We start from the raw sequence: 19,037 nt of genomic DNA, 5'->3' as shown, positions 1-19,037 counted from the left end.
AGAAGTGAATTTTAGGAGCTTCCAGACATGGGATAAACTAGTTTAAAACTCATCTGGAGGACGGAATAAAGGATTAAGGAAGATTAGTATTTAATATCTCGACTAGTATGTGTCATACCTTTCTTTCGTAACACATTCTCACATTAGACGTTTTCAAAAGAATCATCTCAGTACTGACCAGAAGTGATTTAGGAACAAGTTATTTTAATCACGATGCACCTGAATTATAAACCGACGCCTTGACTACTGCACCGGCTCTTTCAATCGAACAGTTAAAAAAATTGAGGCCAGTCAATATTACGACAGAAAATAACATTTTTAGAATACCGTGGGAGGGAGTATTCAGTTCAGTTTTCTGTTAAAATAAACGACAAAAATTTGGCTGGGCTACATAAAATAAAAGTCAAGAAATATTGCTGTTGAGGGATTGTTTAATATATGACAACGGACTTCCGCACCCATTAAAGAAATGAAGGTCTACGGTGTACCACTTCAATTAGAATAAATGAAAATAAGAATAGATTACTACTGCCGGTATTCGCTACCGATCTAGAATTCGCTTTTAAAGAGTCAGAGAAAACGCGGAGGACTCGCTTAGAAAAGGTGTCCACATCTTAGCTACCCGCCTTGGAACACAGTAGCCATTACAGTCCGGCTGTATTCACAAAGTTGTATTCTTCCGGCATATCGAACGGAGGACTACTCGACGCACAATAGCGCGAGGCAAACGCCACTCTACTTTTCCAATTAGAGTAAGTGTTCAGACGTAGTACCGCCAACTTCAATACACTTAGTGATCCGCTTTTCAAATGACCGCACACAAGACAGAAGCATATCTGCGGAAATGTCAGCACAGGGGATTCTGATGCGGTCGATCATGCATTCGCGGCCTTTTGGCACTTGCTAGTGTACCTTATGTTTTAAATATCCCCACAGAAAGAAATTCGGCGACATCAAATCCGCCGAGATTGCAGACCAATTAATAGTGCCACCTCTGGCGATCCACCGAACAGTGTAAACACAGTCTTACATGTCCCGTGCGTCATTTGTGTAACGCTCCCGGATAGTGTAAACACGGTCTTCTATCTCCGTGCGCTGGGCAACCATATTACTGAAACCACTTACGTTGTCGGACGTCCAGGGTAACATCCTGCAGTAGCACCGTTAGTTCCTGTTCCAAAAACATTTGATATTTGCTTCCATTCAACTTGCCCATCGATAAAATACGCACCAATGAGTTGTTCTCCACGATGCCACTCCATACGTTAGCCGAGCGAGGACACTGATGGTCAACTTGCCGTGACCAGTGGGGATTGTCTACGTTTCTGTAATGCATGTTACGTTGGTTAAAGGCTACCATAGTTTGTGAATGTAGACTCATCGGGAAAGAGTACCTCTCCCAAGAGCGTGGGGGTCGCTCGCACTTGTTGACGTGCCCATTCACAAAACTCTACCCAATCGGCGTCCTGAAGTTCTTGACGCAGTGACAGGTGGTATGGATGATACCTACAACGATGTAGTGTTGTGGCATTACTATCTGCGGTCAACCGGGAATCACAGGCTAATTATCGAGCGCTTTTCTGTGGGTTGTGCACCGGTGCTCGTATAGCTGTTTCATTAGTCCCTCCTTTAACACGTTAGCTTTGTTTCCTTGTGCAGGTCTATTACGCTGCCATCAGACATAAAGGCGCTAGCAACCGTGTAAAAAACGAACGAGAACGACTTTCTCTGATAAACGCTCGGCATACAAGGCAACAGCAGCCTCAACATTTTTCCTACATTCTCCATAAATCAGTGTCATTTCAGTTGTTTTTTTCTGTGGTTGCAACATTCATCGTCCACTCGCACATCTGTTTTCCAAATGTTAAGTACGTGTGAAGGCAATAAACACTGCTCAAGTATTGTAATGGTTCGAGCCGCTATCTGCTCTACGTCTACACGATATGTCAGCTCGGTCGCAGTGTACTGCCTGATATGATACATCATAAAATAGTTCAAATGGCTCTGAGCACTATGGGACATAACAACTGAGGTCATCAGTCACCTAGAACTTAAGAACTACTTAAACCTAACTAACCTAATGACATCACACACGTCCATGCCCGATTCCAGACTGATGATACGTCGTAGACGAACTACAAGGCCACGTTCGCGCCTCGAGCAGTGTCCTGTTCGATACATCGGAGGAATACAACGTTGCGAATGGGGTTTCCAATTAGAAGTTATGAAATACTGGTCTTGCCTACCCTCGATGCAAGGAGATGGGATCCCACGTGCCATTGGATGGTATTCAAAAGCCATCGAGTAGCTCGTCGTAAATTGCCAGTGTATACCCACTCCTGTTCCTAGTATTACAGCGCCATGAAGAAAATGCTTCGGCGAAACGTATGTAGATTTTGCCGCAGAATCGTTATCTGCAAAAAAATATGGTCGTTTATATAAAATTTTTAAAAGCTGCCCCCGCCACTCACAGACGGGGGGGGGGGGGGGGGGAGGGCCTCGAGTGTATTGTTGGATGTCCCCCTCCGAAACAAGCAAATTGGAATGATAACTTTTTTTGGCCTGACGTGTACTTTTCGAGAAATTGCAGTGTATTCAGTCAACCAGTCAGTCACATATTTTATTATATTTATAACACACTACATCTTACGTAGACTCCAATTTCAGTTTTCATCACTTCTGTGCATATTACACCTAAGTTACGATATATTTCAATCAGTATTTCACTACTGAATCAATAAAAAAATCGCCTCCAGTTGTGCATTCAGGTGCTGCCCCGGAATCTGTTCTCAAAAACGAACGCAAGCTATAGTGCTCATTTTGTAATCAAGTATGAAGCCCTTATCATAATTTGCCGATAAAATTAATTAACTTTGTATTTTATGTTGCTGTGTAACAGTCGTACAATAATTTTTAAATGAACACATCGCAGTTTATCTTACTGTTGTTTATTTAACTACGACAATGTTTCGGCTTTCTAAGTCTTTTCACGTGATTTGGGTTTATGCCATTAACATGTTTGCAGGAAATCAAGCTCAAAACTGGTAATAAAATTAGGAAAAATTTTACATCTGGCATTTCGTGAGGAGCGAAAATTTTTTTCTAATTTTATGGCGATTTTTGAGCTTGATGTCCTGCAATATATGTTAATGACGTAAACTCAATCACTTGAAAATGGCATAAAAGGCCGAAATCAGGGCTGTAGTTAAATAAACAACAATACAGTCAAATAGCAGTGTGTTCATTTAAAAAACATAATTAACATCTCTTTATAATGGAATCTGTATATAACTTGGATCGAATTATGCATTGAACAGTCGATTTATCAACATCACTGAGTACAAAACCTCAGTAATCATCACTGCTGAATTCCTCAACTGATGAGCTCTACATAACTACGTAACTAATTACCTGATTACGATGTACATGTTGTCCCCGTTTCTCTAACACATATCTTTGCTCTCAGTTCTGTGAGTTCTGCAATAATTTCCCAGGCAGTTCATCTTTCATTCAACATATGTATCATGTAGAATGAAGTGTTAATTATATCAAAATGTTAGAAGTAGTCACAATCAAGCTACAGTAGCCCATTTCAAACAGTATTGTAAGGTGCTTAATAATGTTATTAGGAAGTCAAAGAGTATGTGGTATGCAAATAGAGTAGCTAATTCACAGGATTAAATTAAAATTAAAACCATATGGTCAGTTGTGAAGGAAGTGTCTGGTCAGCAGGTTGAGGATATGAAGTCAGTTCGGAGTAAAAATATTTCTGCTACTGATAAATCAGATATACCTGTATGTACAGTATTTAACAATCATTTTCTGAGCATTGCTGGTGAGTTAAAAAAAATTAGTTCCTACAGGAAATTATATAACATGTGGGGTACTGTCAAGTGGGAGGTGCCCCAGGGATCAGTTTTGGGTCCACTTCTGTTCCTTATTGATATAAATGATATGCCCTCTTGTATTACGGGTATCTCTAAAATATTTCTGTCTGTCGATAACCTAAGTTCACAGATTGTAGAAAATAAACTAACGCTAAATCACAGTAAGACTCAGTTTTTAGAGTTTCTAACCCACAATTCAACAAAACCTGACTTTTTAATTTCACAGAACGGGCAAATGATCAGTGAAACTGAAGAGTTCAAATTCCTAAGTGTTCAAATAGATAGTAAGCTTTCGTGTAAATCCCACTTTCAGGATCTTGCTCAAATACTTAATACTGCCATTTTTATTATTAGAACGGTATCATAAGTGAGTGATCGTTCGACACGAAAATTAGTATACATTGCTTATTTTTATTGGCTTATGTCGTATGGTATTATATTTTGAGGTAACTCTTCCCATTCTAAAAGGATATTTTTGGCTCAGAAACGTGCGTTCGGGCAGTAAGGGGTGTAAGTTCACGAACCTCTTGTCGACCTATCTTCACGAGTCTGGGAATTTTGACATTGGCCTTTCAATATGAATATTGCCTATTGTCGTTTCTTGTTACCAATATTAGTTTATTCCCAAGACTAAGCAGCTTTCACTCTGTTAATACTCCGTAGAAATCAAACCTGCATTTGGATCAGACTTTCGTGGAAAATGCCAACAAAACCTATGTTTTCCTTCTCAAATTTTTAGAACCTATGCCACACAATAGCAAAATCGCAGTACTGTATGGTTTCACCCCATGGATTTTATCACTAATCACTTTGAGGTTCGCCGATAACATTGTAATTTTGTAAGAGAGAGCATAGGACTTGAAAGAACAGTTGAACGGAATGGACAGTGTCTTGAAAGGAGGGTATAAGATGAACATCAACAAAAGCAAAACGAGGATAATGGAATGTAGTCGAATTGAGTCGGGTGATGCTCAGAGAATTAGATTAGGAAATGAGACACTTAAAGTAGTAAAGGAGTTTCGCTATTTGGGGACCAAACAACTGATGTGGTCGAAGTAGAGAGGATATAACATGTAGACTGGCAATGGCAAGGAAACCGTTTCTGAAGAAGAGAAAGTTGTTAACATCAAGTACAAACTTGAGTGTCAGGAAGTCGTTTCTGAAAGTATTTGTATGGAGTGTAGCCATTTATGGAAGTGAAACATGGACGATAAATAGTTTGGACAAGAAGAGAATAGAAGCTTTCGAAATGTGGTGCTACAGAAGAATGCTGAATATTAGATGGGTGGATCATATAACTAATGAGGAGGTATTGAATAGGACTGGGGAGAAGAGATGTTTGTGGCACAACTTGACCAGAAGAAGGGATCGGTTGGTAAGACATGTTCTGAGGCATCAAGGGATCACCAATTTAGTACTGGAGGGCAGCGTGTAGGGTAAAAATCGTAGAGGGACACCAAGAGATGAATACACTAAGCAGATTCAGAAGGACGTAGGTTGCAGTAGGTACTGGGAGATGAAGAACCTTGCACAGGATAGAGTAGCATGGAGAGCTGCATCAAACCAGCCTCAGGACTGAAGACCACAACAACAAACAACAACAGCCAGTTGTAGGAGGCATTCGAGATCTGTATGTACAACAAACGAGATCTGTACATACAACAAATGGTAGCTTTAGATGCTTGCTATACTTGTACAATTGTAAGTTCTGTTTCTTTGCTTTGGGCATGACCCTGTTTACTGTTTTCCATAGTGAGTTATCTACTAAATGTGCAGACCTTTTTTCTTTAGGATGATATTAGCACGAAGAGCACTCTCATACTTCTACTGAATGATGATGAGTAGTAATGCTACCGTACACTGGTTTTGAAAGGTAATATTTTTGTATAGCAAAAATAGTAAATTTCTGTGTTTTCCATTGCCAGCACTAACACATTCACATGTTTCACACAATTGCGATAGACGTACAAACATGCAAAGGAACGACTTTAAACAGTTTTCCTTCGCAATCTCTTTTCCCTCCTATAATCATCAATTCGCGTTGAGAATACTGAATAGTGAAGACACTAACAGATAAATTTTCGTTGCTTGTCTTAAACATCGGTAGGCATGCGACAGCATGCGCTACCGATACGTTCCAAAATGGAGCGCAAAAAAAAAGAGGATGATTCCGGAGCCCATAACACGTGTTCTATTGGTGACAGAATGGTAGGATCAAGTGTTTTGGATAGCTCTTGGACGAGGGCCCATTTGCATACCCAACAGAAGGATCGTATTAATATCACTCTCCTACAGTACACGGCCAAATTATTGATATTACACACTTTATACCCCTAAGGCAAATGGAGCAAATCTGTAGTTGCTTTTTGAGTTTGATGTAGTCTACGCTTGTCGTTATTGGGCTTATGAAGGAGCCATTAGTTCTTCCTCTCCCAGTACCTACTGCAACCTACATCCTTCTGAATCTGCTTAGTGAATTCAACTCTTGGTCTCCCTCTACGATTTTTACCCTCCACGCTGCTCTCCAACGCTAAAGTTGTGATCCCTTGATGCCAAGAAACATGTCCTACTAACCGATCCCTTCTTCTAGTCAAGTTTTGCCACAAATTTATCTTCTCCCCAATCCTATTCAATACCTCATCATTAGTTACGTGATCTATCCACCTTATCTTCAGCATTCTTCTGTAGCACCACATTTCGAAACCTTCTATTCTCTTCTTGTCCAAACTTGTTATCGTCCATGTTTCACTTCCATACATGGCTGCACTCCAAACAAATACTTTCAGAAACGACTTCCTGTTACATAAATCTATATTCGATGTTAACAAATTTCTCTCCTTCAGAAAAGCTTTCCTGGCCATTGCCAGTCAACATTTTATATCCTCTCTACTTCGACCATCATCAGTTATTTTGCTCACCAAATACCAAACTCCTTTACTACTTTAAGTGTCTCATTTCCTAATCTAATTCCCTCAGCATCACCCGATATATTTCGACTACATTCCATTATCCTCTTTTTGCTTTTGTTGATGTTCATCTAATATCCTCCTCTCAAGATACTGTCCATTCCGTTCAACTGCTCTTCCAAGTCCATTGGTCTCTGACAGAATTACAATGTCAGCGGCGAACCTCAAAGTTTTTATTTCTTCTCCATGGATTTTAATACCTACTCCGAACTTTTCTTTTGTTCCCTTTACTGCTTGCTCAATGCACAGATTGAATAGCATCGGGGAGAGGCTACAACCCTGTATCACTCTCTTGCCAACCACTGCTTCCCTTTCATGTCCCTAGACTCTTATAACTGCCATCTGCTTTCTGTACAAATTGTAAATAGCCTTCCGATCCCTGTATTTTACCCCTGCCATCTTCAGAATTTGAAAGAGAGTATCCCAGTCAACATTGTCGAAAGCTTTCTATAAGTCTATAAATGCTAGAAACGTAGGTTTGCCTTTTCTTAATCTTTCTTCTAAGATAAGTCGTAAGATCAGTATTGCCTCACGTGTTCCAGTATTTCTACGGAATCCAAACTGATCTTCCCCGAGGTTGATTTCTACCAGTTCTTCCATTAGTCTGTAAAGAATTCGCGTTAGTATTTTGCGGATGTGACTTATCAAACTGATAGTTCGGTAAGTTTCACATCTGTCAACACCTGCTTTCTTTGGGATTGGAACTACTAAATTCTTCTTGAAGTCTGAGGGAATTTCGCCGTCTCATACATCCTGCCTACCAGATGGTATAGTTTTGCCAGGACTGGCTTTCCCAAGGCCGTCAGTAGTTCCAGTGGAATGTTGTCTACTCCAGGGGCCTTGTTTCGACTCAGGTCTTTCAGTGCTCTGTCAAACTCTTCACGCAGTATCGTATCTCCCATGTCATCTTCATCTAAATCCTCTTCCATTTCCATAATATTGTCCTCAGTAACATCACCCCTGTATAGACCTTCCGTATACTCCTTCCATCTTTCTGCTTTCCCTCCTTTGCTTAGAACTTGGTTTCCATCTGAGCTCTTGATATTCATGCAAGTGGTTCTCTTTTCCCAAAGGTCTCTTTAATTTTCCTGTAGGCAGTATCTATCTTACCCCTTGTGAGATAAGCCTCTCATCCTTACATTTGTCCTCTAGCCATCCCTGTCTAACCATTTTGCACTTCCTGTCGATCTCATTTTTGAGACGTTTGTATTCCTTTTTGCCTGCTTCACTTACTGAATTTAATTAATGAACGGAGTAAATACAAAAATGCAGTGTCTCTTCTGATACCCAAGGATTACTACTAGCCCTCGTCTTTTTCCCTACTTTATCCTCTGCTGCCTTCACTATTTCATTCCTCAAAGCTACCCATTCTTCTTCTACTGTATTTCTTTCCCCCATTCCTGTCAATTGTTCCCTTATGCTCTCCCTGAAACTCTGTACAACCTCTGGTTCTGTCAGTTTATCCAGGTCTCATCTCCTTAAATTCCCACCTTTTGGCAATTTCTTCAGTTTTAATCTACAGTTCATAACCAATAGATTGTGGTCAGAGTCCACATCTGCCCCTGGAAATGACTTACAATTTAAAATCTGGTTCCTAAATCTCTGTCTTACCATTATATAATCTATCTGAAATCTTTTAGCATCTCCAGGGTTCTTCCATGTATCGAACAACCTAGAAAATTTTATTAGTATCTTTATCCATGTCCGAGACCCAGAAGTTCAAAGTTACCCCACTTGTACACATAAAATATGCACTTAAAATCCGGTGTGAGGGAAAAACGTAGTTTATAAAGTGACGTAGCAATAAGAAATATGCTGTTAACTGTCTCTGCTATCGTCGAAAGGTTTCTGGAAACACATGTTGCAGTACTGAAGCGCATGGAAAGTTTATGTGCACATAAAGTCCGATCTGAGATGTAAAATTAATATTGCGTTATTTTAACTTCGGGTAAACCATGAAATTCTTTTCCCGCGAGTGATTGCCCTACTGTGGTAGGGAAAAAAAGGGAATCAGCGGAAAAATGCTGCTATCGGGGTAAAATACGGCGAATAATCGTATGTTCCTCTTTGAAGGACTCTAACTGAAAAATGGAATGCCAGCTATCACATTCTACATATCACCACGTTTAAGAATTTTCCCAGAAATTTTGGCAAGCGAATAAATTCGCTCTTTTCATGCTGAGAGAGAGGGAGACAGTGGCAGTGGAAAAGAGACGGAAAAGTAATAAGTACTGGATGATAGCAGGCAGAGGTTATGTCGTACATAGAAAAAGTAAAGCAGGCAATGCCAGTATGAGAGAAAGAGAGAGAGAGAGAGAGAAGAGAGGTAATGGGAGTCTTTGCCGAGGAATAGAGAGATGTTGATAATCAGAGGAGACAGCAGTAGCGGGAAGGAATGAATGTGATGGTAGCAGTAAGAGAGAGCAAAAGGAAGGTAACGACTGTGTGAGGAGAAGTAGCGATAGGGCAGAACGAAAGAGACTGTGGTTGTGAGACAGTAGACAGTGACTGTTAGAGAGACGCAAAGTATATGATGATAATGAGTTGGTCTGAATTAGTGAATGATAATGGGGAAGTGGGAATGGATGCTTATGAGCGACTTACAGCGATGGACTGGTGGGTGTAAGAAGTTCCAGTTAGGGAAGCTTGTGGGAGTGAGAAGTGAGGTGCATGTTAAAAAGCGGGCGAATATGTTCAGATGCCAAAATGTTTGGTAACATGTTTAAAGGTGCTGAGTATGGTAGAATGACATACCCACATGTACATATCCACTTTTTCTTGTGCTCCGATAAGAGCACTTTCCGCTGGTTAATACTTGTTTCAGACTGCTAGGAAACGAAAAGTTTACAAAGCTTACTGCATATGAATATGAATTATGTGTAGGTGCAGATCGTGCCGTCATTTTCATGGTTCTGTTCAGCTTTAATTGAGCATTTATAGCAACAATTATCGTTCTTAGAATCAACATCTGTCACAGTACATTTCATAACGCGGAATTTTGAACGTGACATAGACGGCCACCTGCTCGGAGCCACGACTGCTGACACACGTTCAAGAATCCCACCGAACCGAGGTTACCGGGGAAATGGTGCTATGCCAATGCTCCTGACGTCTTTGACAGTTGCGACATGTATGAAACATATAGGCAAATTGAATTCTGGCAGCTACTGCACTTCAGTAGGTTTTGTACAGTAACGACAATTCCAAAATGACAGTGTGGATGACGTGGCCTATTTCACACAAAATTTTAGTTCTACGTGACAATGCTTTGCTGAGTGTATTTATTTGTTTTCACGATGCCATTACAGCTTTATCACATTAGGACATGATGTGGAGTAGAAGATCGTCATTACTGACTGAAACCGGTCATCGTCGAAGAAATTTATATTGTGATTAAAGACTGGAATAAAAAAAATTGACTTCTTTAAGCCCATACTCGCTATGAACATTAGCTGGACGCGTCTCTGTGACCCCTCAACAAAGAGAAAAAGTAAGTTGTGAAAACAAGTGGATACACCACCGCTGAGAAAGGAGAGGACCCAGCCACCATTAAGCGAGGTGATATTGTATTTTGGGGCATCCATGGTGTTGGTGACAGTAGACCTACGCTAGTAAGGGGCAAACTGTCACAAACGTATACAGCCCAGATCTTCTGATAAGGTTGCTGGAGGCACTGAAAATGAAGAAGCGAAGCTCTTCATGGGTGTGTTTCTGCTTCATAAAAGAGCCCCAGCCTGGTCTACGCCGAACTCTCACTTAGTTCTGCTTCTTTGGGCTATAAATTCATGCCTGATTCCCATATTCTCCCGATATGGCGCCCAGTAACAGAAGAAATATTGAATTTAATTGATGAAAGGAGAAAATATAAAAATGCAGTAAATGAAGCAGGCAAGAAGGAATACAAACGTCTCAAAAATGAGATCGACAGGAAGTGCAAAATGGCTAAGCAGGGATGGCTAGAGGACAAATGTAAGGATGTAGAAGCTTATCTCACTAGAGGTAAGATAGATACTGCCTACAGGAAAATTAAAGAGACCTTTGGAGATAAGAGAACCACTTGTATGAATATCAAGAGCTCAGATGCAAACCCAGTGCTAAGCAAAGAAGGGAAAGCAGAAAGGTGGAAGGAGTATATAGAGGGTCTATACAAGGGCGATGTACTTGAGGACAATATTATGTAAATGGAAGAGGGTGTAGATGAAGATGAAATGGGAGATACGATACTGCGTGAAGAATATGACAGAGCACTGAAAGACCTGAGTCGAAACAAGGACCCGGCAGTAGACAACATTCCATTAGAACTACTGACAGCCTTAGGAGAGCCAGGCCTAACAAAACTCTACCATCTGGTGACCGAGATGTATGAGACAGGCGAAATTCCCTCAGACTTCAATAAGAATATAGTAATTCCAAACCCAAAGAAAGCAGGGGTTGACAGATGTGAAAATTACAGAACTATCAGATTAATAAGTCACAGCCGCAAAATGCTAACGCGAATTCTTTAGAGACTAATAGAAAAACTGATAGAACCCGACCTCGGGGAAGATCAGTTTGGATTTCGTAGAAATACTGGAACACGTGAGGCAATACTAATCTTAAGAGTTATCTTAAAAGAAAGATTAAGGAAAGGCAAACCTACGTTTCTAGCATTTGTAGACAGAGAAAGCTTTTGACAATGTTGATTGGAATACTCTCTTTCAAATTCTGAAGGTGGCAGGGGTAAAGGCTATTTACAATTTGTACAGAAAGCAGATGGCAGTTATAAGAGTCTAGGGACATGAAAGGGAAGCAGTGGTTGGCAAGAGAGTGATACAGGGTTGTAGCCTCTCCCCGATGCTATTCAATCTGTGCATTGAGCAAGCAGTAAAGGGAACAAAAGAAAAGTTCGGAGTAGGTATTAAAATCCATGGAGAAGAAATAAAAACTTTTAGGTTCGCCGATGACATTGTAATTCTGTCAGATACAGCAAAGGACTTGTAAGAGCAGCTGAATGGAATGAACAGTGTCTTGGAAGGATGATATAAGATGAACATCAACAAAAGCAAAACGAGTATAATGGAATGTAGTCGAATTAAGTCGGGTGATGCTGAGGGAATTAGATTAGGAAATGAGACACTTGAAGTAGTAAAGGAGTTTTGCTATTTGGGGAGCAAAATAACTGATGATAGTCGAAGTAGAGAGGATATAAAATTTAGACTGACAATGGCAAGAAAATCGTTTCTGAATAAGAGAAATTTGTTAACATCGAGTATAGATGTGTCAGGAAGTCGTTTCTGAAAGTATTTGTGTAGAGTGTAGCCATGTATGGAAGTGAAACATGGACGATAAATAGTTTGGACAAGAAGAGAATAGAAGGTTTCGAAATGTGGTGCTACAGAAGAATGCTGAAGATTAGATGGGTAGATCACATAACTAATGAGGATGTATTGAATAGGATTGGGGAGAAGAGAAGTATGTGGCACAATTTGACCAGAAGAAGGGATCGATTGGTAGGATATGTTCTGAGGCACCAAGGGATTACCAATTTAGTATTGGAGGGCAGCGTTGAGGGTAAAAATCGTAGAGGGAGAACAAGAGATGAATACACTAAGCAGATTCAGAAGAATGTAAGTTGCAGTAGGTACTGGGAGATGAAGAAGTTTGCACAGGATAGAGTACCATGGAGAGCTGCATCAAACCAGTTTCAGGACAGAAGACCATAACAACAACAACATGGCACCCAGTGACTTCTTCCTGTTCCCTTGGACGAAGAAACCATAGAGTGATAGGCTTTTACAGAATGATGACGAGCTGAAATCAAAACTTCGACACCCAACGTCTTCGTCAAGTCCTCCACCCCTGGAAAAATGTGTCTCATTGTAGAGCTGATCTATAGAGAAGGATTTATTCCGTAACCAGCATTCATGACCACAGCTCGACTTTTTCGAAGCTATAACTAAAACTTTACAATCATCTCTAGTAGTGCTAACGGCGACTTTGTTTTCATTTAATGCGTAGCTGCCTGCTATTCAATACGCATCCCTATATGGCGTATTTCTTAGATGTAATGACTGTCTCAAAGTTTACACTAGTTATTTTCTTTTACATTAGTTACTTATAATACTTATAGTTCGGTTTAGATACGTGTGTCAATCAAGTGCTATGTGTGCTACTCTTACAGTTGTCTTAATTATATGTTTTACGTGTTGTACTGCTTATGTTATGAGCCTGTGTCTGACGTTGTTTTTGTGTTTCTGCCATTTTCTGTGTCTGCATCTACAGCAGTGTCTGTATCTGTCATGAGTTTCTATCCTTCCAAGGATCTTGTTGTGTTTGTTATGTTTCTGTTCGAGATTTTCTTGTCTGCAGCCGTCTTAGAGCGTTCTTGAGGACTTATCAGCGATATTACCTAGAGCACAACATTTTCCTGGGTCTCGTAACATTTCTTTGATGTCACTGTATTCTGTCGCAGGCCTTTTGTCTGTGAGGTTGTCGCAGTGTAATGCCACGTATTCATGAGGCCCGTATGCCCCAAAGTGCAAGCAGCGCTCTGGCTAAGGCCCACACGGGTTATTTGCGCTGGGTACGGACTGTGGCTGGTCAAAACGTGGACAGTGCCATGTGCTCGATCCGCATGCTTCAGTTCAGTCGTCCCCGTATATTTGGGGCAGAAGGAGAAAACACAACGACCTTTGTCGGTGGTCTCCCACTCTCATTCACCGGTGTACAGCCCTGCCTGTTTAACTGACGAATGGATTCAATATTTTCATCTATTATTTCACGAGCCTTGGCTTGTCTTTACCAGTATGCCACTACTCTGTGGCGGGTGATGACAGTCGGCGAAATTCTCAGAAACACACACAAGGCTTCTACTGTTGTGGTGCCAAAAGCACCTGACGTTCTGGTTAGTATACGCCTCTGCCCTCGCCTCACAGAATTTCCACACAACACTAGGGCCAGGCGTTACGCCCATTCACTTGTGACAAACCATACTATGGCTTCCAAGAAAGCTGCGTGACAAGTTCGTAACATCATCAAAGATAGTCTGCATTTTGTGGTATTTAGAAGTGCAAGTTTGTGCATTATATTTGTCGTTTTGTGAGTTGCCAGTCTCGTGTCGGCAATGAAAATACGTCGTTCGGTAAAATGTATCCCTAAATATTGTGTTACTTGTTCCCTCCTTACGTTTTTTTTTCTTTAATGTAATATCATTCCCCTGCCCAAGGGTCATGGGAGGGCTGGCAGTAGCACAGTCCACCGCTCTTCGTCCAAACGGTTTTACAACATACGTGAAAGGGGAATGCTTACAAAAGAAGGAGGTGATAAAAGGGGGCATGAGAAACACAGCAAATGGAGATGTTGGGAGTTAAGATATACACTAATGCGGGGACATGCACAGGAGAGGCAGTTAAAAAGTCGACATCAAGTTAAAATAACACAGCTGGCAATTCGTTGCGCACTTCAAATCACAGGAGTCAAACACAAATTAAAAGTCAGGCACAGTATAAAAATCACACAGAGCGAGACACTTAAAAAACACTGGAAACGATGGAACGCTCACAAAGAATAAAAACATCTGGTAGGGACCTGACGACGGACTTGAGGTCGGAGAGGTGGGTAAAAGACGGGTGGGGGATGGCCATAGGAGGAAGAAGAAAAGGAGGGGACGAGGGGTGCACCAAGATGCAGGAAATGGCCACTATGGGAGATGAAGAGGGAAGTCGGAGGGAGTGCAGAGACACTGAAGAGGAGCACCGGAGAGGGAGGTGCTGGAGGAGGGGGAAAGCCACTCAAAGGAAGGAAGGGAATGGAGAGGGAGCCCTGCGGAGGAGGGAGGAGAAAGGTGGGGTTAGAGTTGGTAGGAAGAGTAGATGTCAGGGCGAAGCTCATCATCCGGGAGGGGTAGGTGCTGGAAGTTGCGTTGGGAAAGGAGGCGGAGGGTGTGGAGGTGAAAAGAAGGCAGGACACAATGGTAAAGGTGCAGGACTGGGCTCGGGGTGGACAGGAAGGGGGACACCAGGGGGTGGGGTGGATCGAGTGGGTGGACAATATACAGGGTGCGGATGTGTTCAAGGAAAAGGAGAAGGTGGGGGAAGGGGATGAGGTCGTAGAGGATGCGCTTGGGGGAGGGGGGGGGGGGCAGAAGGCCGATACAGTAGGCGAGGCATAGCTCATGGCGTTCTAGGATTTGGAGGGCTTTATAGAACCTGGGAGGGGCGGAAATCCAAGCAAAGCTGGCATAACAAAGGATGGGACGGATCAAGGATCCGTAGGTGTGAAGGATGGTGGAAGGATGCAGTCCCCATATCTGGCCGGACAGGAGTATCAGTAGGCGGAGTGTGTTGTGGGCTTGGTGTTCGATTGTAAGGAGATGGGGAGTCCCGGTGAAGTGGCGGTCGAGGGTGGGGCCAAAATGTTTGAGGGTAGGAGTGAGGTGGATAGGACAGCCATAAATGGTTAGGTAGAAATCATAGAGAGAACTTACGGGACATCACTGCATGAGAACACCAGCGTCATCCACAAACAGCATTAACCGCCTCTCTACTGATCAACCAGCTACACCTGGCACGGGAGTTGCCGCGCTCAAAATTCTGAGGGTTATACCGGTTATTAATGAACCAGAATTTCACATTTGCAATGGCTTTTCTCGCGCTTACATTAACCTGTGTCTTGGAGTGTTAATCTCTTAAATACGTTAACTAAACAAACGAATACCCCAAAATTTCATTATTCTGCATTAATTACTTTTTGGTGTTGCCATTTTTTTCGTCAGTGTACTTCCACAGCCGCCTATCCTAAAGTAATCTGAACATAGTCGAGCAGAGGCAGTGAGTAGTGCCCGGGCGCGCTGTGGACTGTCTGTGGGCACTCATTAGGCGGCGCCTTTGACCGGCGAGGCGAGCGCAAACACCTGGCGCCGGCCGCACAATTACCGCAGCGCCGTGTGCCGGCGTGCGGTCGCAACCACGGACGCGGCTGCTGCCGCTTTGCCCATTGTGCCGGCACTCCCCGCGGCAAAACGAAGGCCGGCATTCCGTAAGCGCGCTTTGAAGCCTCGCCGGGCGCGGGCTCTGGGCGGCGTAATTGCGGAATTGCACCTCTTTGAAACGAGGCACCAGCGCACCGATCGCGCCTGTCTGCTGGGGGCGAGCCCTACACCGGAAAGAACATTTGAAAGCGGCGTCCGCACAGTGGCTGGGGACCAGTCAGCGCCGGCGCGCTTAGCAACAGGTGCCTCATTCCGAGAGGCTCTGGGGACGAGTGCGCCGCCTGAAAGAGTTCCGCTTCGAATACAAAGCGACGAGCTGTCTGTCGCTTCTAAACGCTGTACCGCTCGCCGAGCCGTGTCTTCACTTGTCTCTATAGCCACAAAACACTGAAGCCAATTTAAATGCTTTGCAAATACTGGACACCAACGTTCTTACAGAGACTTCTCGCTCGCAGCACCCAGACAGAAAAGCATATCAATGATATTGTTGTCAAATGAATAGGGCATTGTATCTAAATTTATTAAAATTCTTCTGCCCCTGCGCCAATTTATAAAATACCTAAAATGATGTTGCTGTAGTCCTCAGTCCTAAGACTGGTGTGACGTAGCTCTCTATCCTACTTTATCATGTGCAAGCCTCCACCGCCGAATAACTGGTCAAAACTATATCCTTCTGAATCTGCTTACTGTACTCATCTTTTAGTCTCCTTCTACGATTTTCACTCCACCCCCCCCCTTTCCCTACACACACACACACACACACACACACACACACACACATACACACACACACTGCCTTCCCATATTAAATTGTGGATCCCTTCATGTATCAGAATGTCTTATCCACCGATCCCTTCTTCTACTCACGTTGCTCCCACAAATTTTTTGTGTCCACAATTCTGTTCAGTACCTCCTCACTATTTATGCGATCAGCCCGTATAATTGTTTTGTATACTTCTGTCGTACTGTGTTCCAAATGCGTCTATGATGTTCTTGTCTAAACTGTTTATCGTCCACGATCCATTTCCATAAATTGCCACACCCCATACTTCCTAACACTTAAATCTACATTCGATTTTAATAGATTTTCTTACTATTATCAGTCTACACATTTTATCTTCTCTGCCTCGGCCATCAACATTTATTTTTCTATCTAAATAACCAAATTCATCTACTACTTTTAGTGTCTCGTTTCCTAGTATAATTCCCTCAGCATTCTACATTTCGTTATCCTTATTTTCGTTTTTCATCTTACATCCTCCTTTCAAGACGCTGTCTATTCCGTTCAGGTGCTCTTCCAAGTCCTTTGCTGGCTTTGACAGAATTGACAGAATTACAATGTCACGGCCAAACCTCAAGTTTTTATTCTTATTACTGAACTTCACTTCCGTCAGTACGTGTTTCTTTGGCTTCCTTCAGTGTTTACTCAATGTACAGACTGAATAATATCAAGGATAGCCTACAACGCTTCCCAACCAATGTTTCAACCAAGCTTCTCGACTCCTATTACTCCCTTCTGGCTTCTGTATATATTGTAAATATCCTTTCGTTCTGTGTATTTTACCCCTGCTACCATCTGAATTTCATTTTCTAAATCTACAAATGCTATAAACGTATTTTAGCTTTCCTCACCGCGTCTTTAGAGACGTCGTAGGGTCAGTATTGCCGTGTTCCTAGATTCTTCCGGAATCCAAACCAATGTTCCCAGAGGTTGGCTTCTTAATGAATTCATCTTGGTATTTTACAATCAAGATTTATTAATTGATAGTTTTGTAATGTTCACAACTGTGCTCTGCTTTCTTGGAATTGGAAGTATTTCAATCTTTTCTTTGGAAATGGAAGTATTACGTACGTCGTGGAGTCGAAAGGTATTTCACCAATCTCATACATCTTGCACACCAGGCAGAGTGGTGTCGTCGTGGCTGGCTCCATGGCTGTCTCTCCCAAGCCTGTTGGTAGTTCTGACGGAATGTCGTCTACTCCATGGCTTTGTTTCGTCTTAGGTTTTACAGTACTCTGTCAAGTCCTTCAAGCAGTATCATATCTCCTATCACATCTTCACCTAAAATCTTTATCTAAAATGATGAATAGATGAAATAATTGACGTTTCGTCCTAACTGTAGTGGCCTTCCGCAGCGAATAGGCTGATTAGCGGGAATGAATGCTTCAGCATTGAAACTAGTGAACCAGACAATGCCTCGCAATTGCTAAATGTGTTTGGGAATTGGATATAAGTCCTAAATTTCTTGCCCCACCCTTTCTCTACCCATTATCTCATCCCCCTCCCCCCACTCTCACTCCGTTCTCGTGGTCCCCCCCCCCCCTCTGGGCGTAACCTCCTCCCCCTCTCTCTGTCCATCTCCTTTAGCTCTTCCCTCTCTATATCCGGTTCCATTTGAATGTTCAGTAGAGCATCGTGTAAAAAGTTAAAGCAAGGCCATCAATATCTTTTCGAATTTTTGGCAACAACTTTTCCCGTTTATATATTACATACACATTTATATATGTAAAAAGCTACAAATACACTCCTGGAAATTGAAATAAGAAAACCGTGAATTCATTGTCCCAGGAAGGGGAAACTTTATTGACACATTCCTGGGGTCAGATACATCACATGATCACACTGACACAACCACAGGCACATAGACGCAGGCAACAGAGCATGCACAATGTCGGCACTAGTACAGTGTATATCCACCTTTCACAGCAATGCAAGCTGCTATTCTCCCATGGAGACGATCGTAGAGATGCTGGATGTAGTCCTGTGGAACGGCTTGCCATGCCATTTCCACCTGGCGCCTCAGTTGGACCAGCGTTCGAGCTGGACGTGCAGACCGCGTGAGACGACGCTTCATCCAGTCCCAAACATGCTCAATGGGGGACAGATCCGAAGATCTTGCTGGCCAGGGTAGTTGACTTACACCTTCTAGAGCACGTTGGGTGGCACGGGATACATGCGGACGTGCATTGTCCTGTTGGAACAGCAAGTTCCCTTGCTGGTCTAGGAATGGTACAAAGATGGGTTCGATGACGGTTTGGATGTACCGTGCACTATTCAGTGTCCCCTCGACGATCACCAGAGGTGTACGGCCAGTGTAGGAGATCGCTCCCCACACCATGATGCCGAGTGTTGGCCCTGTGTGCCTCGGTCGTATGCAGTCCTGATTGTGGCGCTCACCTGCACGGCGCCAAACACGCAAACGACCATCATTGGCA

The 19,037-nt window shown here is 42.6% G+C and overlaps 1 protein-coding gene across 1 annotated transcript in view; it reads left to right on the top strand.

Annotated features, from left to right (window-relative positions):
• LOC126355554 (uncharacterized) overlaps positions 1-19,037 on the top strand; it is a 936,011-nt gene that overhangs the window by 585,593 nt on the left and 331,381 nt on the right. The gene's annotated exons all lie outside the window — the stretch shown is intronic.

The sequence above is a fragment of the Schistocerca gregaria genome, chromosome 3 (genome assembly GCF_023897955.1).
Source record: "Schistocerca gregaria isolate iqSchGreg1 chromosome 3, iqSchGreg1.2, whole genome shotgun sequence".
Lineage (NCBI taxonomy): Eukaryota > Metazoa > Arthropoda > Insecta > Orthoptera > Acrididae > Schistocerca > Schistocerca gregaria.
This window is presented reverse-complemented; position numbering and strand designations above follow the sequence as displayed.